The sequence below is a fragment of the Solanum verrucosum genome, unplaced genomic scaffold, assembly GCF_900185275.1.
Source record: "Solanum verrucosum unplaced genomic scaffold, falcon-dt-bn FXZP01000060.1, whole genome shotgun sequence".
NCBI classification, from domain to species: Eukaryota; Viridiplantae; Streptophyta; class Magnoliopsida; order Solanales; family Solanaceae; genus Solanum; species Solanum verrucosum.
In genome coordinates, this window is record NW_026020129.1 from 2213375 (window position 1) to 2239797 (window position 26423).

Below are 26423 nucleotides of genomic sequence, written 5' to 3' on the forward strand. Positions count from 1 at the left end.
ATTGTAGTTATTTATTTCTATTAATTCCTCAATTAAAATTCTGGATGAAGATGTTTTAGTAGATCTTTTTTTTTGTAAAAATTATATAAATCACATAGTATAATAAACAAATTACTTCATGTTCCTACTCTTTCATAAATTACGAAATTTCCTTCTTTTTTTTGTTGCGGATACTTTAATATGTTGTCGGATACTTTTATTAAGAAGTTGTAATTATTAGGTCAGTGCGTTAAAAAAGGGATTTTAACAATTTTAAGCGTTAAGTAAGGGATTTAAAAATTAACTGCCACAATTCACGCATACGTTTATTGCATCTGCAAATCGCTCAATCTTAAAACACTACTGAACAAAATTTTGAATTTCAAATTTTGAAATTTTTATTTCTTGTTTTACTAAAAGCTCTGGAAATTTCAACGCTTTTTTTGGTGAAACATTGTAATGAATATTTTCATCTTGTTAAGGCATTCAAGTATATGGGAAAGTGATGTTAGGTACAAGCAATACAAAATTGATGGCAGAGTGGTTAGGGAAAATATTTTGTTCGTTAATCTCAAATCAGCAATTGCAGCAGAATTGAACGTTGATGAATCAAAAAAAAAAATGGAGATCAGATACGTTGTAGAAGGTAATTCAAGTCCATTGTGTATTTAGAATGATATGGGGGTGAAATTGTACATAGAAGTGAAGAAACATGAGATAGAATTTGGTATGTATCCACTATGCATTGATACATCGAATAGAAGTGATGAAGATATACATAATTTTGATGCAACAACAGGTGCAATTGTGTGTGTTGAAGGTGGAAAAAGGGACACAAAGGCTCTAAGCATTGTTGAATTGAAAATTTGTGATTCTTATAATATACCAGAAATGGAGGTGGAAAATTATATATTAGATACAAATGCTTCTAATGTGGAAGTGAAGCAATTGTACAAGGATAAGACAACTCTAATGGTTGTTATGGAAAAATATAAAATTAAGCATAGCTTCAATTTTAGAGTTAAGAGATCTGATAGCAAAAGGTATGTGATACTTTCTTGATTTTTTAAAATTTATTTGATATCATGTTGATCATGATACACAAATAACGTGTGTGGTCCAATTGTAGTTGTTAGGTATCATAAGGGTTTTAAGTTACTTCTGCTTGATACTTTAATAATTAAGAAGGATTATTGAAATAATGTTAATAATTGAATTTTGAATCTGTTATCTGATTTGTATATCAAATATATAAAATGAGTCGTCATTGAACTATGTGCAGATTACAATTTAACTAAAAGTCTTTGTAATAATGTATGTTGTATTGTTATTTTATTTATAATATTATGAATTGATACATTAAACCTGATGAAATAACAACTGTATATCGTATAATTGCAGCTACGTATTAGTATGTCATTCAGATGCTTGTTGTTGGGAATTGAAGGCGTCTGTTAGGAAAAATACGGATATATTCAAAGTGAGATACTTCAATAGTGAACATACCTATCCATTGAGGGATAGGGTATTAAGTAAGGTACAAGCTACTGTTGGGTTTCTTAGTGATGTGACAGCTTCAAACTTAGTGAATCATAAAAGAAAACATACTCCAAGCGATATAATTGAGGATGTTAGGGCACTATATGGAGTTCAAATTTCTTACCAACAAGCATGGCGTGCAAAAGAACTTGCATTGGAGATGATTAGGGGTAAACCTGCAGACGGATACAAACAGATGCCAAAATACATATATATGCTGAACACTGTGTATCCAAATTCATATATACGTATGCACAAGTCGGAAAAAAATGAGTTTATGTATCTCTTCATATCATTAAGGCCAATGATGAGAGGGTTTGAGTTCTGTAGGCCTGTTGTTGTTATTGATGCTTCACATCTTAGCGGATCTTATCGAGGGACATTTGTAGCGGCAAGTACACTCGATGGGGAAGGTATGACATGTTGTTTATTAATTTGATTTTTCAAAATAGTAATATAACATCCTGGAACAATCATGTATAAAGAATCGTAATGTTATGTGTTTCAATCTGAAGGTTGTATATTGTTGTTAGCTTATGAAATTGTAGACACGGAAAATGATTGTTCATGGACATGGTTCTTCCAACAGTTTAAAAATGTATTTGGTGATAGAGAACAAATGTGTGTTGTATCATATCGAAATGAAAGCATATTGAAGAGTGTAAGTATTGTTTATCCAAATGTTCATTATTTTGCATGCATATGGCACCTCTGGAAAAATGTGTGTACATACTACAAGAGAAGCAGAACCATACTAAGTGATATTTTCTATTCGGTGGCAAAGGCTTATCGAAAAGATGATTTTGAAAAATTAATGGCTAAAGTGGACAAAATAGATGACAGAGTTAAGAAGTATCTTCAAGATGCTGGGTATGAAAGGTGGGCTAGATCTCATGCAACTGTGAACAGGGGAAGGATGATGACTTCGAACATAGCAGAATGTATCAATGGTTGCCTTGTTGATGCACGACAATTACCTATTATAGACTTTCTGGAAGAAGTTAGAATTCTATTTGATACTTGGAAAATTGCAAAAATTGAGAAATAGCATCTTATACAAAGGAAACATAAGGGAGAAGATTTGAAGAAATATTGATTATAAACGCGTCCAAATGTGTGAAAATGAAGGTACATATTTGTATTAACAATTATTATGTTTCTAGCTTTACTTCTCATTATATTGTTAAGTATACCAATTAAAAATTCGTTTGATGTATCTGTAATTTTTAAACATTTGCAGGTAGTTGCATCTTCTGAATATATCCTTGCAGTGTATAAAAGTGCGATAAGATACATTGTATGTCTTGAGAGAAAAACTTGTTCATGTGGTAGATTTCAACATGACGAGATATCTTGTGTGCACGCAATGACTGTTTAGAAGAAGAAGAATATTAAAGATGTACACCCCTACTGCTCTGATTACTATAAACATAAGGCATTAACAAACACATATGCACTTCCAATAGAACCAATGCCAGACAAAAGTGATTGGATACCTCCAAAATCTATTTTGGAAGAAGTAGTCTTGCCACCAAGATACAAAAAAATGCCTAGAAGGCCAAGAAAAGAGAGGAAGAAAAATCCAGATGAAAAGATTATCACAAACACAAATTGTTGTGGACAATGTGGACAGGAAGGTCACAATAGAAGAACATGTACTTTCTTCCCAAAAGATTCCTAATGATTGCTTTTTAGAAGTACTTTTATGATTCATGTCTAATAATTCTCAAATTTGATACTTTAGGAAGTACTTTTAGGTTACTATTTTATGATGCAATAAATGAATAATGTTATGTTTGGCTATCTGACAACATTATGTGATTGTCAATTTATTATAAAAATTAGATTGGTATACTATGTGCTTTTTATAATTTTTGCATAGATTAATAGTGCCAAATAGCTGTGATGTGTGCCAAAGTTAATAGAGACAACATTTAAAAAAGGTATCATTTGAATCAATTATATATCATATACATAATATATTATTCTAAATTTTGTATCTACTAATAATAGAGTATCAGAAGTTGTAATTTTTATCAATATTATGTATCATATACATAAAATTATGGACGAAATTTGAGTTTTCATGCACAAAATAATTTTCTAGAAATTAAGTATAAGATTTTAAAAAGTTAGAGTGATTTTAGTATAAAGTTTATGTATATGATACTTGATTTATTTGAAACTTTGTCATGAAATGATAAAATCGTATCAATTTGAAATGTTTTAGGCACCTATGTATCATATACCTATTTATGTAAGTAAAAAATATTTAGTATCATCTTATAAAATATAAATTGTACAGTGTTGTGTGAACAATAAAATTATGTCATTTTAAGATACATAATTTTGTATCATATACTTAATATGGGTGATGAAATTTTGTATCGGATTCACTGTAGTAAAATCTGCATTGACATGTATAATACTTATAATATAGAAAAATTAATAAGGTATTAAAATGCAGTGAAAACTAATTTAGAAGCGACATACAAAAGTGTGAAAATAAAAACTCTTCAAAAATAGAATAATTAATTACTTAGAAATATTATGTAGACCTGGAGAGGAATATTACAAAACACTTAATGTATCTTCAAAACAGTAAAACTTCACATCTTTATGGCAAAGTCAGTCAATAAACAACTACTCTACATTAATCAATTCATCATCTGCCAATAGAATGGAAGCAACCTTTAGCCTAATAGGATCATCATTCTCGCTAACGTATCCGGCATTGGCCTTGTCGGTATCATATTTTCATAACAGTGTTGCATATCTTGAGCGAAGATACTCACTTCGAAAAGGAATCGATGGGACCTTGATTTTGTCAATCAGAAATTCAGCAAAAGCAGCTACATATGTTCCGCAGTTGCTGCAAATAAAAAGAAGATACATTATAAATTGAATGAAATGTGTAAATAAAGCTGGGTGGATTAAATACTGATAGGCTATTGCTCTTTTGTTGCATAATGCCTCGAGCAAATTCCACCTCAAACGGATGTTGTGGACCTATCAACTCACTAGTTTGTTGTCTTTGTATGCATCCAATGTTGCCCAATCAATTCTGTCGGTTTTATCAAAGAATCAACTATCGTGAAGGTAGTTAGGCAGGATGAGAGACAATTGTTTTATCTCATCATATTGACTTTTGTTCCTTGCTCCCAAATTTGAGTCATAAACTCGGATTAACCGGTTCCTTAAAACAACCACAACCAACACCCAATGAAATTCTTCGCCACAGTTGATCGAAATATATACCTCATCTACCAGATGCCATGGTAAAGCAGCAAGGACAGAAAAACCATTGATGACGTATTTGATGGACCTTTCATATACATATACAACATCAGCTCGGGCAATGCGTTGTTGTGTACTGAGAGTATCATCAACAGGACTGCAATAGTACCTTTTGTACGCATCTTTTGTACGCATTTTTGATATAGGTATTGAACAAGCAGTTGCATGTAGTGTATCTGTATTGATCCATGCTTCTTAGTTTTGACTTCTTGCGTAGATAGTAAAAAATTACATCTATGTGCTGCAAAATTAAAGAAAAAAAGAACACAATACATAAAACAACAATATATGATAAAAAGTATATGATACATGTAACAATTATATAACACAATTAGTAATTTATTTTTTTTGAGTTACGCATGTTAATTGTGTATCATATACATAATTGTATTGTATATTGTACCTGATCAGTCCAACATTTTTTTGGCTGTGACATAGTATAAAATCAGTTCTTGTCCAAAGGAAATGCGACAACAAAATTCATATAATCAAAGCCAAATAGAGCATTTTTTCCTCTATATTTATCCTCTGAAGGTTTCCTATGAGAATGATTATAGCAACATAAGAATAAGCTAATACAAAATAATAGTATAGAAATAATATAAAACGAAAACTTACTTATTTGAATATGCTTTGCTAAAAAGATACATTAATAAAAATACTTACTTGTTGGCATGTGTTTTGAGGAGTCCCTTATGAATCCACTGGGAGTATTCTTGCATTAAAAGTGACGAAACTTGGTAGGTGATGCCACATCCTTCAAATGGAGTATATGGGCGAATGTCATCATCTATTTTCCCCTTGCCTTTATCGTTGGATCCAAAAATATTCACATAAGGAGACTGCAAAATCTTTGAAGGGATTCTGTTACGTGAAGCTGGAGTCTTTCTATCAAGATTGTGTGCAGATTCCTTGACTGGAAGTTGGGTGGGTAGCTAGCTGTCAAATAGAAAATCATCACTGTTGATTAGTTGTGGAGGAATAATTACACTCAGTGATGCGACATTAATTGGCTCGTTTGGAAGTTTGTAGACAATTGCATCTATGATTGTTTCACTGCCAGATGGAATAGATGCCGCTTTGGAAGAATCCTACATGATATCAGTAAATTATAAGAAAATAGTACAATTTTTATACGCAACTGTTGACATTTTCATTAAACAATTTAGAATCAGACAGATGTATCAACAATTACTGGATTGAAGCATGTCTTTCGGAGTCTTGTTTAATTGAATCAACAACATCTTTATCACAGCTCAATACTTTTGCGTGCAATTGTGTGACTTTATGTACTGCATCCTCCTAATAAACAAAATATTACACAACATTTTGATTTAATTTCAAAATAATTGATTATAACAATTCAAAAGCTCTTTACTTACCACTTCCTTAGTATGAACAAACTCTTCTATCGGAACATCACTATAGTGTATTGTGGGTATAACATTTGTTGAATCTTTCATAGTCTGATCCTTAATGGATGTCTCATCAATCTGTATTTGTAAACAGATATATTAAGATGCAATTATAAAGTATTTGTTGCTAGTGATTCAAAAAAATATATAGTATCAACTGAGATTTAAGTGTTTACTGTACAACCAATGATACACAAAAAGACAATGATTATTTCATTATATGAATTAAAATTACTAAAGTATCAGTCATTTGTAAATGATACATTGTTAATAATTTTAATAAAATTAACTAATGATTGAAAGTCATTAAGTTATATAATTAAATTCAAGTATCATATGCATACCTTTGCAACATTTTCTTCGTTAACATGTCGTTGTTCAACCTCCACATTATTTGCATCAACATCATGATCAACAGTTGCAAAATCCTTAATGGATGTCTCTTCAATCTATGTTTGTAAAATAAAATATAAGGAAGGAATTGTCAATTTATTATAAAAATTAGATTGGTATACTATGTGCTTTTTATAATTTTTACATAGATTCATAGTGTCAAATAGTTGTGATGTGTGCCAAAGTTAATAGAGACAACATTTAAAAAAGGTATCATTTGAATCATTATATATCATATACATAATATATTCTTCTAAATTTTGTATCTACTAATAATAGAGTATCAGAAGTTGTATTTTTTACCAATATTATATATCAAATAATTAAATTTAAGTATCATATGCATACCTTTGCAGCATTTTCTTCATTAACAAGTCGTTGTTCAACCTCCACAGCAGATGAATCACCTTCGTGATCAACAGTTGCAAAATCCATTTGTATAGGTGAAATGGGTTGTTGGAATAATTGATCAGAAGCAGATTCTAGATCAACATTACCTTTGTCTACTGAATCATCCACTATATGTGGCATAGAAATGCCATCAGTGTCCTTCATGATGAAAAAAATGAGTATAACACAAAACTAAAAAGATAATCTAAAAAATAAAAATACTACCTTATCATTTTTGTTATCTTTCGCGGCAACTGCTTTCATCAACTCAGAATATTTTTTATAATTAACGCCTCAAGAGCTCCAATTTTTTGGTCAACCTGGATTCAAATTCAGCATAGTAAGTGAGATTATAAATAACAATGAAAATGTTTAAATGACATAGTTATTCTTACTTACATAAGACTTAATGTGACCCTCCAGATTCTTGAGTCTTGCATTGTCCGATGATGTTCTTCGGGAAACTATATTAAGATGAACACCAGATACATTATCAAACTTTAGAGGTTGTGAAATCAGAGTTTGAAATAGCTGATTCTTTTGCACGTATGGTGTTGTCTTTGGCACATTATTCTTTGTTGGATGTGCAACATTTCTTCTCTTGAGGGGTGGGGTGGATCCTGTGGTAGAAACACGTATGCATCTCCTTAACAGTTGCACCGAGGTTTGTTGAAAACTCTTCAAAACCAGAAACATCGTCTGGTTGCACCTTTTCCTAATTAGCAATTGATGTGGCTGGCCGATTTGGAGGTACATGACTATTATTTGGTAAATCAAGTGATTCGAATTCCTCTTGAGTTGGCTGCACTTTAGAACAATTATTCTATAGAAACAAAAATTAAAATATCGTTAGAACTATTTATATAATGTATTAGAAATAAAACAATAAAGTACAAAAGGATGTTATATACTAATTACCTCAGTAAAGATGTTTTCCATAAACATCTCGTATTTAGGCTTTGCACCCACAACTTTTCAATCGCATACTCTTGGTATACCATTTCCTTCTCTAACAGCTATCTCGTTATGCATTGTCGACGCATATTCATATACCCAGTTATTAAGTGCATATGGAAATCCATTCAATCGATACATTTGTTTGTTAGGTTTGTACTCTTTCCTAAATGATTTCATTAACTTCGTGAAGGCAAGTTATCTCCACGGAAAATGTTTATAGCTACCATCTTCTACCATAAAGAAATCTTCTATAAGATTGGTGCATCACCGAGTTGGGAGAAAATAAACGTATGAATGAAATACAATATAGCCATCTGAAAAGCATCATCATTGTTGTCCCAAATACCCAACTCAAAATGATCTACCAGTCGTCCTTTGTTTACGTTATAATTTGAACCAGGAAAGTATCGCTGAACCAGCCTACTAATTTTTTAAATCGGATATGTAAAATCTTTAACATTTTTGGTACACTTGAGACTAGTAATAATTGCAAATTCTCTAATAGAAAATTGATTTCCTTTAGCATGACGAATATGGATTTCTTTGATTAAATTACCATGCTCAACCTCTAGAAGATATAAACATTTGGTAATTTGTCCTTGGTAGTGGCACTTGGGGATATTAAGGTACTGGCCAAATATAGTATCCTTAAGCATGTTCATACCTTCATCCTTTATTGACAATTCTAAGTTTTCTTTAAAATTAGAATTGTAAGTAGGACCAAACTTTAGAGGTTGCTTTGGAATATGTTTAATTACATATTTCATATTCTGCAATTATAGAAAGATAAATGATGTTGATCAATAATTAAATCGATAAATGATGCATACATAACTAAAAGGGAAATATCATAATTGATTCAAAATATTATGTTTCAGATCATTTTATACTTAGTATACTAAAATTGCATGACTAATACAGAAAATCATATTACTTCTGTATATACATTGGCTTCTATTTAAACATGATACAAAATGTTAACTAATAGATATGTTAAATTCTGTTTTCGCATCATTCATGTGCATATCTACGAATATGATACATTGTACAACAAATAACCTCTATATCATATAGCGAATTGAACTCCTATCTTAGATACAATTCTCAGCACACAAAATTTGCCTTAAACTAGTGTTTCATCTACAAATGTAAAACAAATACTTATTTTTGTATCATCTATGTTTATGAATCACCAATAACAAATACTTTATTTCAGTATATACCAAGATATCGGTGTTTCTGGGTAGAAACTCAACATTTCAGTATATACCAAGATACTTTATTTTTCAACAATGTGTTTCATCAACAAATGTAAAATCTATACTCAATATCAGCATCAGATAAATCATCAGTGTTTCTGGTAAAAGACTCCAGATTTCAATATATACAATAAAATTATATTTTTCAACCATATCTTTCATCTACAAATTTAAAAGTTAAACTCAAATCTAACAATCAGTGTTTCTAGGTTAAAACTACAGATTACAATATACACTATATACGTTTATTTTTCAACAATATCTAAAATTAAAAGCAAAAGAAAGACATACCATGGATAGTGTTGGTCGGGAAATGGGAGGGGCAACCTTTCTACCCCTTTTCTTTTTAGTTTTTGCATCCTTTGCTTTAGATGATGATCCCACTTCCGTTTTCAATTTTCTCTTGGTAGAAGTTCGATTCGCCATTAATGTCGTTGCATGCAAGCTTTTAGAGCTCTGTTCAGTCAAGTTGGGGTGTTCAGATTCAAAAATTTGTTCATTGCGAGGTGTTATTAATTGGGAAATCCCAATATTAAAAGACGGATGATCCATTGTGACAAGTAATCCAAAATTGATTGAAACAAAAAATTGATTTTGAAAGAAAAATGAAGAAGAAGATAATACCTATTTTGAACTTTGGGACTGTTGAGTCGTTTGAAAATCCAATTGCTTTGAAAGCGGTAACTGATTTGGTAGTGGAAAAGATTATAGGCGAGATTTTGGGGGTGAGGAAGATGGGTTTGGTTTCTCTCATAATTAAGTATCCGAAAAAGAGGAATTGGGAAAAAGTAGGAATTTTTGGATTTTTATGAAAGAGAAGGGATTAATTGATAATAGGTAAACATATGTAGTGTACTTTAGTAATTTTGCCTTTTTTTATTATTATTATAATGGGCTAAAGAATAAGAAAATCAAGTCCACACATCAATGGTATTTCAAAATCTTATCTATTGTAGCAACAAACTGATATGATATTTAAATTTAAATTTGAACGAAATTTGAATTGACATGAAGATCCATTCTTTCAGCGATATATACATCATTGCAACCAAAATAACAAAATGCATAATTTTTTTATTTTTTTTTAGTTTTTTAATGGTTAGTAACCAATTAAATAATTGCTAATTGCTAATGTTGAAAATAAAAATAAGGAAAAAATGCATAAAAAGTTGAAGGATAAGAATTATTTGAAGTTGAATTGATCCAGATTCACATACAAAATTTAAAATTATGTATTCTTAAAATGGAGATAATATGCTTATGAATATTTTTTTGTTGTTGAAAAAATACCAAATTATTTCTCATTTGAGAAGACAGATGAAATTTTGTTGAGGATTTAAGACATAAAACATATTTCAATCCTAATAGATTCAACTAGACAAATATTTAATTGGACTAATATAAGTGATTGCGATTAGTAACCAATTAAATAATTGCTAATTGCTAATTGCTAATGTTGAAAATAAAAATAAGGAAAAATGCATAAAAATTTGAAGGATAAGACTTATTTGAAGTTGAATTGATCCAGATTCACATACAAAATTTAAAATTATGTATTCTTAAAATGGAGATAAGATGAATATTTTTTTTGTTGTTGAAAAAAATACCAAATTATTTCTCATTTGAGAAGACAGATGAAATTTTGTTGAGGATTTAAGAGATAAACATATTTCAATCCTAATAGATTCAACTATACAAATATTTAAATGGACAAATATAAGTGATTGCGATTATTATGCGCTTAACTTTACTCTTAGAACATTCAATTTTGATTTATTACATGATGCTTTATTTGAGTCGGATGTTAAAAGCTTATACATAAATTGAATTGAAGTAACAATTTTTGAATTTGGTATGCATGTTACTGTTGCTTCTTGGATCAAAGCGTTACGTTGTGCACTCATTCTAAACACGTTAGTGAGGTCCTATTAACCATTTGTTTATTTGAGAAGAATTTATTTGATTATAGTTGCTTGATATATACAATTTACTTTTTTTTAAAAGTTTGTTAAATATCGATAATTATTTTTTTAACATTTATCATATAGCGGGCTGTTTTCTCACTTTGTTACTATCTAATTGCTATACAAGATTTTCTATCTCAAATATATGACATAATTGCTACAAAACTCATAACGTTTTTTTTGGTACAAACTAAAAGGAAACTATAACATAAAAATTAGATTCAAAAATTATATTTGATGAGTGCATTTAAAATTTATTTTCTTTAAATTTAATAATAATTTTGTAATTGAATATATTGTATAGAAAAATAAGATGATAATTAGATATCTTTGAACTCAATATGTCCTGATGTATTTAATCAAATAAAATCACAGTCATAAGTTAACATAATAAAATACGCGCATTGCGCAGGCACGGATATTAGTTACAAAAAAAGAAGAAGACAAGTATCAATGTACTTTTAATATTAAAATTATTTTATAGAAATAAACTATTTTAAATATCTATTATAAAAAAATTAATCAAAATTTTCTTTTTATTGAATTAAAATGTACATATTCCAATATAAATATTTTTCATTAATATTTCTTATTTTACATAGGCAACTTCTTCAAATTCACGGTAAAATCACTTTTAGAACGGTATTAGTGCCCATTTGGATTAAGTTATTTAAGATGATTTTAACTTTTAAGTAGTGTGTTTAGTTTTGGAGGTGTTTGGAAAGGTTATAAGGTGCTTTTAAGCACCAAGTTTTAGGTCAAAAAAGTTAAAATAAGTCAAAAATAGAGTACCATTTACTTATGACTATTAACTTTTGATTTATAAGTTACTTCTTATAAGCCCATTCAAACAAGTCGGAGTGCACAATATATCATTGCATAGGAAGTCTTTGAAATTTGGTTAATTCATATTCTCAGGAATGACAGCAGTGTCTTTAATTCATAATTGCACTGTACATATAACTTATATAGTGTTTTGATAAGTTAGTGGCTAAAATCGTCTGTGAATTACTATAATGTAACCTTAAACAACATTCTTAATAAATCTCTTTTGAGCAGAAAACATTCTTTTTTCCACCAAAAAAAACATTCTTTTAGTATAAAAAAATTGACAACTTTCATCCTTCTTTTAAAATTTGCCAACAAAAGTTTCTGACATAACATTTTAAATATTTTAGATGAAGTTTCAAAAAAATTATGAATGATGATTTATTGTGTGGAAAAATTTAGGTAAACAAATAGAATATTCAAGAATCTAAAAATGTATTTTCACTTCAAATTACTCATAAAAAGTCTAAAATAGCTTCAATGTGAATGCATCATCAAACACAACTTCATTTTTTTTTTCAAATTTCACAATGAAACATGTGAGTAATTCCATTAATGGAGCTTTGAGTTATGCAGAAGAAGAAGTAATTGAACAGAAAAATATCTTCTATTGAATGAGCAGTTAGTTACAATCTGAGGAGTATATATAGCTTACACTTAACATGTGTGTGCAGCTGCTATTAGGAAGATTCTAGAACTAACTACCTCTAACTAACTTTAGCTAATTGTAACTAACACTGCTGACTAGGCTAACCATGACAACTTGTTTAACTATACACTCTAGTTAACACTCCCCCTCAAGCTCATGGTTTAAATAGGTTAGCAACTCCAGTCTTGTTCAACAACACTTGATGTTGTACTTTACCCAGGCTTTTTGTGAGCAAGTCAGCCACTTGATCCTTGGTATGAATGAACTCTGTCTTCAGCATTCCTTGACATATTTTTTCCCTTACAAAATGACAATCTATGTCAATATGTTTTGTTCTTTCATGAATTATAGGATTTGCTGCAATTTGGATTGCAACCTTACTATCACACATCATCTTCACAGGTAGTTCAATACTAACACCAAGTTCTTTGAATAGCCCCACTAGCCAAGTGATCTCTGCTACACAGTTTGTCATACTTCTAAATTCTGCCTCAGCTGAACTTCTAGAAACTGTTTCTTGTTTCTTCGAGTTCCAAGAAATCAGTGTTCCGCCAAGTTTAACTAGGTAACCAGTGACAGGCCTTATAGTTTCAAGGCATGCTCCCTAATTTGAGTCACAATAGGCAAGCAATTCAGTTGTATCTTCAGCTGGCATTAACAATCCAAGACATGAGGCTTCTTTTAAGTATCTAACCACCCTTAGTGCTGCCTCCATATGAGATTCTTTAGGACAGTGCATGAAATGACTTAACACCTGAACTGGAAATGCTAGGTCAGGTCTAGTCATTGTGAGGTAAAGTAATCTCCCCACCAGTCTCTGATATCTACTTGGATCCTGCATCATAGGCTCATTTGTTTGTAATATGGACTCATCATACTTGACAGAGGTTAGCTTTTGATTTTGCTCAAGAGGTGTACCTGGAGGCTTTGCTCCCCCTAAACTACATTCAGCTATTAGTTCTAGTGCATATTTCCTCTGAGACATATGAATTCTTTTACTGGATCTAGCAAACTCAATTCCTAGAAAGAACTTGAGTTCACCTAGATCTTTCATCTTAAACTGCTTCTGAAGATCCCTTCTTGTGTCATTTATAAGACTTTGATTGCTACCAGTTATCAGTAGATCATCTACATACACCAACATAATAAGTATGTCACTTGCAACCTGCCTGATAAATAGTGAATAATCATAGTGGCTTTGGCAGAAACCCAACTGAACTAAGGACTTAGTCAACTTTAGGTTTCATTGTCTAGGGGCTTATTTGAGGCCATATAGTGAGTTGTTTAGTTTGCAGACTTTAGTACCATTCTCCCATTGTCTAGCAAACCCAGCAGGAATGGACATGTACACCTCTTCAAGAATATCCCCATTAAGAAAAACATTGTGGACATCCATTTGGTGAATGAACCAACCTTTGGAAGCAGCCAGAGCCACTATGGACCTGGTAGTAACCATCTTTGCAACTAGACTGAAGGTCTCGCCATAATTTAAGACCTCTTGTTGACTAAAGCCTTTAGCAACTAACCTAGCTTTCAACCTCTCAACCTCTCATGTGGACTTATATTTAACCTTATAGACCCATTTACAACCAATGGGCTTCTTACCAGTAGGTAAGTCCACTAGGCTCCAAGTGTGATTAGCTTCCAGGGAAGAAGTCTCAAGTGCCATAGCTTGAACCCATTGAGGATCAAGTGTTGCATCCTTATAGGAAGATGATTCAATAACAGCTGAATAGGAAGACAGACTGGCAGCATACAAAGGAGACACATGATCATAGGTCAGGTGATTAGACAAAGGGAAGGAACAAAAATTATTTTTTCTGGTAGTGACAAGGTCATGAAGCAATAGGGGAGGCTTACTGGTTCTAGATGATTTTCTTGGAGGAGCAACAGAGTCAATAGGAGGAGACTCAATTGAGCTAGCAGGAGAACAATAAGAACTAGGTAGTGAAATAGAGGGTGAGGGACTAAAAGAGACAAGAGGTAGACATGCAGGTATAGGAACAGGTAGTGGGTGATTATCAGGAGGAATTATACTCAAGACTAGAAAATAAGGATTAGATGAGACTTGAAGATCTTTGAAAGGAAACACTTCCTCTTTGCAGATAACATATATATTGACAAATAAAGATTTGGAGTGCAAATTATACAAAACATAACCCTTTTGAGTTAAAGAATACCCCATCATGACAGCAGGTATAACTCTAAGAGAGAATTTGTCAAGAACCTTGGGATAAGTAGCAAAGCATAAACATTGACATGAGAGAGGGAAAGGGGTTGTGAACACATTTCAAAGGGAGTTTTAAACTTCAACAACTTAGAGGGAAGTCTATTTAGGAGATATATAGTTGTGTTAACACATTCCCCCCAGAATTTTAAAGGAATAGAAGCCTGGAACCTAAGGGCTCTTACCATATCAATGATTGCTTTGTGCTTCCTTTCAACAACTCCATTCTGTTGTGGAGTGTAGACACGTGTACTCTGATGAAAAATACCAAGAGTAGACAGGAGTTACTGAAAATCATGACTGAAAAACTCACTCCCATTATCAGTTCTTAGAGTTTTAATGCTGGTAGAAATAGATTTTTAACTTGAGTAAAAAAATTCATCAGCACCACTATTGTATCAGACTTAGAAGTCATAATAAACACCCATGTATATCTTGAAAAATCATCAACAATGATTACAAAGTACCTCATTCCATTGTGAGTAGGTATCCTCTAAGGACCCAAGTGTCACGCCCCAAACTCAAGGGGCGCAACTGACTCCTAAAGACAAAACTCAGGCCCGAGCCGACCCTGCTGAACCATTTGCTATTAGCGCATGGCAGTCACATGCAATTAAGAAAACAAACAAGTATATCTCGGCTTAAAACTAAGCCCTCGGCCGGCAAGGCCCCTGTCAACAGATCTACAAAAGAACCAGCTACTCCCAAGAGTTCATATAAAGAAATATCCAACTAGCACAGAAGTCCTGATTGGGCCGTCGAGGCCACCATGATATCTATACCAAAACTAAAAACAGGTAAATATCAGTACAATACATCAAACAGCTCACAAGGTTCAGCAAACCAACAACATAGGCCAGCATGGCCATAACGTAGCTATAAACCCCGCACACTAGTCTGCAAGCCTCTAAGAGTAGTAAAGATTGGTGGGACAGGGCCCCAGCCTACCCATGAGAATATATACAACAAAAGGTAACAAACCTCCCAACTCTGGCAGCTCCGGAGGAAAGGGGCTGACCAATCGGATAAAAGTCAATCCTGCTGATATGAAGGTCTACTTGGTCATCTGTCAGGACCTGCATGCACAAATGCAGCGCCCCCAAGGCAATGGGGCGTCAGTACAAAATAATGTACAGAGTATGAAAGGCAATAGACTATGATGAGGTATCTTGATATACTGGAATAATCTAATAAATAAATTAAGGATAAGATAATTGTACTGACCTGCTTCTAAATCTAAATTTATCAAAAATAATAAAACAACAACCTAACCAAGCCCCCATAAGCTCGGTAGGTACAAGCAGCACACAAGACCACCTACTCAGGCCCCCATAAGCCCGGAAGGTGCCAATCAGCCTGTATATCCCTATCGGTAGTCCCCTAGCCCCGCAGGCAGTCACATAGCCCTCTTAGGCATCAACATAGCTTATAGACAACTCATAGCCCTCTTAGGCAACAACATGGCCTTGTAGGAAACACATAACCTTCTTAGGCGTCAATATATATCCATGTAGGCAACTCATAGCCCTTCTAGGCATCATTATAGCCCCATAGGCAACTCATAGCCCTTTTAGGCATCCATATCAGCAGGATTGACTTTTATCCGATTGGTCAGCCCCTTTCCTCCGGAGCTGCCAGAGTTGGGAGGTTTGTTACCTTTTGTTGTATATATTCTCATGGGTAGGCTGGGGCCCTGTCCCACCAATCTTTACTACTCTTAGAGGCTTGCAGACTAGTGTGCGGGGTTTATAGCTACGTTATGGCCATGCTGGCCTATGTTGTTGGTTTGCTGAACCTTGTGAGCTGTTTGATGTATTGTACTGATATTTACCTGTTTTTAGTTTTGGTATAGATATCATGGTGGCCTCGACGGTATAATAGTCACGCCCCAAACTCAAGGGGCATATTGACTATTAACTTTAGTGGTACCAACATGAGACACTGAAACTACATCTCCAGTGGGTAGATTAACTTGTCTCCTTTCAGATTTTGGTACTACTTTGACCCTATCTAAGAGTCCAAGCTGAGAGATCATGTGGTTAGATGCTCGAGTATCAATTATCCACTCCTTATGGGCATATTGTGACACTAAAACAGAAAGAGAACTACCTGCAGCTGCAGCTTTAGTAGCATGTTCTCCTCCATTATCACTGCCTTTGGACAACATCTGCAAGATCTGAGTGTATTAATCTTGTGTGAAAAAAGCAGGAGGAGATGAGGAAATCATCTTGTTGGCTTCAGTGTTATTGTGAGATGTATTCACACCTGCAGACTGAGCAACATCAACATTGTTAGCATAGGAACCACTGTTAGCACCCTTCCTCTTAGACCTCCAACCAACCGGATATCCTTTAACCTTAAATCATTGATCCTTAGTGTGACCTCTGTATCCACACACTTCACATATAAGAAGAGGCTTTTGAGGTTTCTGTGTCTTATGTTGATTGTTATAGTGACCTCTTCCTAACTAATCATCTCCCCCTGGAGGCATACCAAAGTGAGCTCCACCATAGTTGATAGCAGGAGTAGGACCACTACTACCTTTCTGACTGAACATAGTTGTGTTTTCAATCACTCTAGAATTAGCATTATCAAGAGGCAATATCATCTGACTCTCATGATCAACAATGAGGGAGAAGGCTTTGTTCAAGGTAGGAGTTGAAGTCTGCATCAGAATCTGACCTCTAGCTGCAGAATATGACTCATTAAGCCCCATAAGAAACTTCAGTGGCCTTTGATATTCAAAGTGCTCCTTAACTTGATAGACTCAGCACAGGAACACCCTAGGCATGACATAATGGAGTCAAACTCATTCCACAATCCTCTCAGAGTAGTATAGTAGTCTGTCACAGGCATTGTACCCTGAGTAAGACTATGAATCTCTCTATGTACGTCATTGAAAAACATGTGCACCATTGATCTTACCAAACCTTTCATTCAAATCACACCATACTTTGTGAGCATTACCCCTGTATACTACACTATTCAGTAAACCAGATTTGTAACACCCTGGAAAAATTTTGAGCTAAGACTTGAACCATCTTTCGTTGTGAGTAGGATTTTACCGAGGAGTTTAAAATTTCTTAAGTGTTAATGTCACTAGATGTATCACCTTGAGTTCGAAAAAGAACTAAATTGGAAATAGCAAAATCTGAAATTTTGCAAGTTATGCTTAAGTATGAGTTTTGGGTCGACTTCAAACAACCATAACTCCTAGCTCAGGATGAGTTAGGTGTGATACCAGATACCGTAGGAAAGAACTTTGAATTATCTTTCCAACACCGCCGAGTTTGATCAGTTTCGATTTTGTATGAGTGAGATATGGCACTTTGAAGTTAGGCTGCCGAGTTAAGGAAAGTTAGCCGGAAATAGTGAGGGGTACTTTGGTCTTTTTCTTACCCAATCAGATTTAATTCATTTTTAGTAATATTTTAAGGGTCTAATCCTATTAGGTTCAGTTTTATAATCCTAGTTTACGCCTAGGGTTTTAGTTGAGAGAAAAGAAGAGAAAAAAAAAAAGAGAAAAGAGGAGAGGATCAAGCGTTCGTCGAGATTCTTACGTCTTGTTGTGGATTTTCGCCATGGTTTTAATCCTTAAGAGGTATGTAAGCTTCCATAGTGTTGGGTCTGTTCACCCACATGCCAAACATGTTATTTTCAGCGCAAATTTCATTCTTGAAGTTGAAAGATTTGAGTTCTTGATGAGTTCTTGATAGGTGTTCTTGAAGTTCATTCTAAATCTTGTTGTGTTGGATTTTGGATGATTTCTTGAGATCAAAGTGAGTGTTTTAAGGGATGTATTGAGTAGATTAGAGTGTACTTATGTTAAGTAATCAATTCTAAGTGATTGGGGAAGAAACCATTCGATTCTACGCGAAATAGGGTGAGAAAATGAGAAAATAAACTTGATGAATGTTCTAGGTTGGGGCCTGGCGCGATGCGCCTGCCAGAGCACCCCAAACCCACCTCTGAAGTTTAGGGGCTGGCGCCCCGCGCCACCCATAGCGCTAGGGTCGCCTTCCCCACCCAGTTTGTCGTCGGTTGCCCCGTTTGAGTTCGTTTAAAGTGCATCTTCACTCCTTTTCGATTCTAACTACTCTAAGCTACTTATAAACACCTAAAATCATTCCTAACATGACCATAATTCATAAATCAAATTCAAGGTAGAGTTGAGAGTCAAGTTTGAGAGTTCTTTCATCATGAGTAACTAGTTTTGAAGAGTCTTCTACAATTATTAGTAACTTGTTTCAAGACTCGAGCAAGTGAGTATAAGGATGAGGAGAATGTATTCATGAATCTACTTTGTCATCATGAGATCCTTCATATCATGAACCAAAACTCTTGAATTCATAATTCACATTCAAGAGAGAGTTAAGAGTAAAGTTCAAGAAAGCCTTTGAGTTCAATTGTGAATCCTTTGAGATCAACTATCGATTTGAACTAAGTTTTGAGGAAGTAATTTAGAGAATGAGAAGAGTTGTATCATGAGTTCTATAATGTTATGTAGACCTACGAGTCAATTCGTTCATGCCATTAAATTCCGCATGAACTCTAGAAGTTGAGTATCTATGAGAGGAGAAATATCTTCAGACCCTAAGTCTTAAGTATTGAGTTTCTAACCCATTTGAGATTACATTCCTAATCATGGGACTATTACCTATTACCCATGAAGTTCATGAGTTGAGTTGTTCACGCCCATAATTTTGCATGAACATTATAAGTCGAACAGTCTTGAGATAAGAAGTATCTTTGAGTCCTTGAGTTGAGTAGTTCATGCTCATAATTCCGCATGAACCCTCTAAGTTGAGCATTCTTGAAGTGTGTAGTATTATTGAAGTTCTTGAGTTCCAAGTGTTGAGTTATATCTATGGTTATTGAAAACCTTGCATTGAGTCGTTCACATCCATAATTCGGTGTGAACCATATTTTAAGAAGTCTTTTACAAACGTTTTAACTTTGTTTTAAGACTTAAGTTTTGAGTTAAGAAAAGAGTAAAGAGTAAAGAGTTGAGTTCATTTCTTCAAAAGAGTGTATCGGGACTATGTATTCCCAAAGAGTAAATGTTTTCACATTTAAACAAGAAAGGAAACTGAGATTTCAAAAGAGCCTTTGAGCTAGTTTTTCAGTAAAGAGGAAACTATGATTTCCAAGAGAGCTTTTAAGCTAAGTTTTGAGTAATTATCTCAAACCAAAGAAAGAGTTTTATTTTTACAAACATATGAGCTAAGTATATTTTGGGAGTACTATTGAGCACCGATATGGGGATGCAAGTTCAGATAACTCAAGTCTCCATAAACCATGTAGTCATCATGGGTATTAATGGGCCATACTTTTTAGATGATCACATAAGTTAAGCTAATGGATCCACTAAGTTAGCGTTCTATATGACGGCAAAGTATAGGACAGTTCTGGCAGCGTGGGCAAGACGTTGTATCACCACTCAGGCACATAGTGGTGGTTGTCGGTTAAAGAATCTCCCACAGAAACTATATTATTTTATTATATAAGTAAAGTTGAGTTTGTTATTGCATTTTCTTTAACGAACTAAGTTGTTTGACTATTTTATAAAGCTTTCCATATATTGCATGTGTATTGTTGCTTTATATTGAGTTGAGTATCCAGAGTTGAGTACCCAGAGTCGAATATCATATCTTTGAGTTGAGTATCTAATCTCTGAGTAGAGTATCTTATCCTTGAATACTTCTGAGTTGAGTAAGTTTGAGTAGTTTTAAGTATCCTTGAGTATACCTCTGAATTGAATATCTTATCATTGAGTTGAGCTATGTTTCTTTGAGTTGAGTGAGTTGAGAAGAGGTAAGTATGTTTCCTTTTTATCAAGTTCAAGTTTATGTTTATGTTTTAAAATTCCCCTTACATGCTCGTACATTCCACGTACTGAGCCATTTGGCCTGAATCTTCTCATGATGCAGACACAGGTATTCAGGATCATCAATAGGAGCTTCGTTGATACATCTGAGAGTTCGAGTTAACTATGGTGAGCCTCGTTGCTTCCGGAGGACTTCATTTACCTTTTAGTTATATTAGTTGTTAGGATGTCATGGGTCTTGTCTCAACTTCCATCTTTATCAGTTAGAAGCTTCATAGATAGACAGTAGAGTTTTAGAAGTTTTCATTTATTTTGTTAAATGTTTTAAAGACTAAAGTTGCCTTTTTATGGCGAGTTGTATATATTTTATTATACATAGTTTTCTTTGGACTTAAAGTTTATATTTAAGTTTTATGAACTTTTATTTCAGTTTTTAAGCTTTGTATGCTTGAATTAGTTTTTCGCTTATAGTCAGCCAGGATGAGGGTTCGCTTGGAGACCAACAATGGTCTTCGAGTGCCGACCACGTCCAGGGTGTAGGGTCGGGTCGTGACAAGATCTAACAGCATTCATAATCCAAGATAAGACTACAACATTACATTTTTCTCAAATATCAAACAGTTCAGGTGCAAACTGAGATTTAGGAAATCTACCATCAACAAAACCTAACTTACTTTTACCTAGGAGTTCAATTCTCATGGATCTACTCCAGATTGCATAATTCTCAGTGCCAGTAAGCTGTAAGGAGATTAAGGAGCTACCTGGAGTATCACTAGGTTGAAGATATAGAGGATGATTATGGTCAATAGTTGGAGTTATGTAGCTGATTGCAGGAGCTACATGAGTTGAATTCGAATTGAGATTTCCAGCTTCTAAGGACCTTGATCCATCTTCAGTTGTGACTGCCATTGATGAGCAATCTATTTTTTCTGAATCTAGATTGTTTGATGAGGAAGATGCTTATTCACGATGCTACTGGAGACATAACTGAGAACCTAAGCACTACTCAATGCTGGACAACGAATCTACTAGCCTCAGAATTACCAAGGCTCTGATACCATGATAAACTCCATTAATAGAGCTTTGAGTTATGCAGAAGAAAAAGTAATTGAACTAAAAAATATTTTCTATTGAATGAGCAGTTAGTTACAATCTAAGGAGTATTTATAGCATACACTTAACATGTGTATGTAGCTGCTATTAGGAAGATTCTAGAACTAACTACCTCTAACTAACTTTCACTAACTGTAACTAACACTGCTGACTAGGCTAACCATAACAACTTGTTTAACTATACACTCTAGTTAACAACATGGTCAAACACTCATTTATACTCTTTCTGTTCCATTTGTTTGTTCTATTTTCCTTTTTAGGCCATTGAAAAAAGAATAACTCTTTCTTCTTTGACAACTCTTTAGTTTCAATATTCCATGTAACATACTTGACAGTTAATAACACTAAATTAAAAGACATTTTGATATATTTTATGAGTTAGATGTTGAATTCATGAATCTTGAAGAATGAGAGTGTGTATGTGATGTGACTTTCCTGCACGTCTTTAGATCCAAAGAAATCTTTTTATTATCATCAACCACGTTTTCTTATCTACTCAAAATTATTATTAATGTTAAAAAGTAAATGGATAAACAAAAAGTTGTAATATATCCACATGCAATATCTTTAATCTCAACACATCTATGCATTTTCTCTCTTATAATTTCTTGTTTTTTTTTCGACGTGTGTATTCCGTATATCAACATGCAACTTATTAGTTTTATTAATTTTAAGTTCTATGTTTATATTTGAGTGTATATATGTATCTTAATTTCCCCCAAGATATATATTATACATGTGAGTAAATAATTTATAATTACCTGTCACAAATTAAGAGTTGGGTGAAGGCTATTATTAAGCATTTAAACCAACTTCTTGAACACACAAAAGCCTAAAACCAACTACTACTATATTACTTTTTATATATAAAAGACTATCGGAGATCATGAAAAGACACGATCATATACATATATTATTAATAAAGGAAATTTGTGTAATACAATTATAAACAAACGAATTGATTAATCAAATCATCCGTTGTACTTATATCTCAATCCACGAAAGTCATATAAAGAGTGATATTCTGGCATATGGTTATGACATGTTATTTACGAACACAAATTCTTTCCGTATTGGCTTTTTTATAACGACGGGAACAGGTCGTTACATGGTAACATGTGGTTACCAGTATGTTGAAAGTTTTTCAACTTGATGTATATGTTTTACTTTATCCCCGTGCTACCTTGTCTTTTGTGATGCCATATGGGGTTATGAGGTTTGATGTGTTCCCCGATGTGTTGTTAGAACCTTTTTCTGTGTCTTCTCTTGTTGGTGATTTTGTGGTGGCTAAGAGGGTCTATAGAAAGTGTCCCGTTTCCTTGTACCATAGAGTAACTCAGCTTGTTGACTTGGTAGAGGATGTAATTAACCCAAAAATACCTAGATTTAGAGAATCCAACCCATCACTATTAACCCACAAAAATATAACCATGCAAGTATAACTTTTTCCTTTGAGTAAAGGATGAACATTGCTTTGATTCGGATGAGTCTTGAGTACGATAATTTCTCTTCCTATAAATTGAGATATTATTCATATTTGAAAGACGACACACGTGAAATTAGTCTTGAGTACGTACGGCAATCTTTATCTTAAGTAATATTATTATCAAAATGAGATTATAAATTAAAGAAAAGGTTATTATCAAAATAAATAAACCAATTCTATCGTGTTATGAGCAATGAGTCTCATCATATTCTATCTTGAGTGCACATTTAAATCGAGGTACTCCATCTCTACATCTGCTCATTAAAACATGCCAATCAACATCATATTGACTTTCTTCCGATTCTAAATATCGCATGCACTCCCAAACACAAGTTTCTTCTATTGATGGAGGATATGTTTTGCAATTTACTAATGCCATTGAGAAAATAAAGAACAACATGCAAATCTGCTCCAACGTCAATAACATTTTATTTATATTTCCTGTAAAGACAACCAATTATTAATAACGTTAATAAATTTCTTAAAGTACGATTTGAAAAGAATTCATAGCCGTAGAGTTATATGGAATGTGGATAAAACTTTGATTGATTAATTAATTGAATAATAAGGGCACCTAACCAACAAAGCATGAAATATTCAAAAACTCCTTTCAAATATTAAAAAACCTCACATTGATAATCACTTTTTCTCAAAAATAAAAAATAAAAACACGGAGTAATATATATAAGATTTTTTCAATCAAGCACGAACACTATTTCAATTTTTATTTTTTATATTTTAATTTCAAATTTGGTTCTTAAAGTGGAATCCCAATATTTTTTTCTCGTGCCCAAATGTCATCATTGCCCTCATTTCCTTAAGGTCCTATTTGACCATAAATTTTGAATAAGTTGATTTTTTTAAAAAAATTTAAAGTTGTTTTTAAACATTTATTTCACTTGACTTAATTTTTTAAAGTTTTGTGAGTAGAAGTCTCAAAAAATTAATTTTATCCGATTTTTGGGAATTTGAAAGTATTTAATTTAAAGATTAATTTTTTAAAATCTAATCAATTTTCAAGACCAAACAAATATTTGAAAATAAAATTTTAACACTAGCTTATTCTTTTGTCTTCGTAATCTTAGATAAAAGTTGAAATCTTTGACATAATAGTTTTTTTTATTTTACCTGATACTTGAAAAATGCAAGTATCAATGTACTTTTAATATTAAAATTATTTTATAGAAAGAAACTATTTTAAATATCTTTTATAAGAAAATTAATCAAAATTTTATTTTTATTGAATTAAAATGTACATATTCAAATATAAATATTTTTCATTAATATTTCTTATTTTACATAGGCAACTTCTTCAAATTCACGGTAAAATCACTTTTAGAATGGTATTAGTGCCAATTTGGATTAAGTTATTTAAGATTATTTTAACTTTTAAGTAGTGTGTTTAATTTTGGAGGTGTTTGAAAAGGTTATAAGGTTCTTTTTAAGTATCAATTTTTAGGTCAAAAAAGTTTTAAAATAAGTCAAAAAGTAAAAAATAGAGTACCATTTACTTATGACTATTAACTTTTGATTTCTAAGTTACTTCTTATAAACCCATCTAAAAGAATTATGAATGATGATTTATTGTGTGGAAAAATTTAGGTAGGTAAGAACTTTGTGATTAACTTAATATAAACAATGAAACATGTAATATCTAATTTTACATGATATATATACAATAGTAATAATACCTATAATGCTCTAATCTCCGAGCATCTTATAGAACCTCTCTTGAATTTGTTGTAAGTCTTTTCTAAGTCAATTAACAGTTATGTGTAAAAAAAAAATTCTCTGTACTGCTCCATTAATCTCTTTACAAGATGAATGACTTTTTTAGTTGAGCGTCCAACATGAATATAAACTAGTTCACGGAAATTTCCACGTCCCTCCTCACCCTCATCTCCACCACCCTCTTCCAAACTTTAATAGTGTGACTTAGTAACTTGATATTCTTATAAGTAGTTTCAATTTTGAATGTCACCTTTGTTCTTGTACAACGGAAGTATTATACTCTATCTCGAATCTTTGGGTATTTTTGAATTTTGTCATCCTAATTGTGTCAAAACTCCATTTCCTTCCCTTCAAGTTTCACTTCATTACACATTTACACTGACCTCTTTTTATAATTTACGAAATTATACCTATCACTTGTGTATTGATGTCGTATTACTATTCTCTAAACCTATTTTTCAATATAGTTAAGATATGATTAGACAAGTTTGCCCCCTCTTGATATTAAAATTTTGCAATTATAAGAAATGGAGCAAAACAGGGTCCTCGTACTTTCGTTAATTAAAGAGTGATTTTGCCAAAATTCATAAAATACAGAGCAACAGAAAATATTTCGATAAACTATGTAGCACAAGGTAGAATATGACTAGCACCTCACTGTCAACAATATTTGTAATCTATAAAAAGCTTTTGTCTTTTCTATTCATTGATATATAATGATAATAGCATACTGAGTCAGTTTTACATATATAGCTCAACACAACGTTTAGCTTTACTAGCAGTCTTTAGCAAAAGGGTATGAGTCCAGATACTGATGAAGTCCTGTTCTATCAAAGTACCAATCACCCACAGCTTCTGCAATTGTCTGCACAATTAAAATTATAAAAACTAAATATGTTACGTATTAACTCATAAATTTTAATTCAAAAACCAAAATAGTGCATGTATTCAAATATTATACAGATAAAACAAAACGATTACCTTATTAAGTATTCTTGGAGAAGAAGTACTGAACCAATACACCGGCATTACAATTTGCGCATGAGTATGGCAAGAAGTGATAAAATAACCCCTAGTATTACAAGGGGTGAGTCCATCAAATGCCTTCAAGAACTCCACTCCAAAAGCTATAGTATAAAGGGAAAAAAAGACAAATAAACAAATAATTAAAAACTATCTATATTAGTGTGATTTTAAGGTAATGAAATTAGTTGATCACAAAAAAAAATGCTAACCCTTAATAGTTGTACGTTGGCTCAATGTGCAGTTACTTATTCGAACCTTGCAATGCTCCCAGATATGTTGAGGATCGAGGTTTGAAGGAACCAAAGTGTTATTGATCTGTAAGAATATTTTTTTTTAGGATTAG

The 26423-nt window shown here is 32.7% G+C and overlaps 2 pseudogenes; one reads left to right on the forward strand and one right to left on the reverse strand.

The window, feature by feature from the left end:
• Window positions 1–438: 438 nt before the first annotated feature.
• LOC125826326 (uncharacterized) lies at window positions 439–3199 on the forward strand (annotated as a pseudogene).
• A 962-nt stretch (window positions 3200–4161) lies between these two features.
• Window positions 4162–9655, reverse strand: LOC125826327 (uncharacterized; annotated as a pseudogene).
• Between the last annotated feature and the right edge of the window lie 16768 nt (window positions 9656–26423).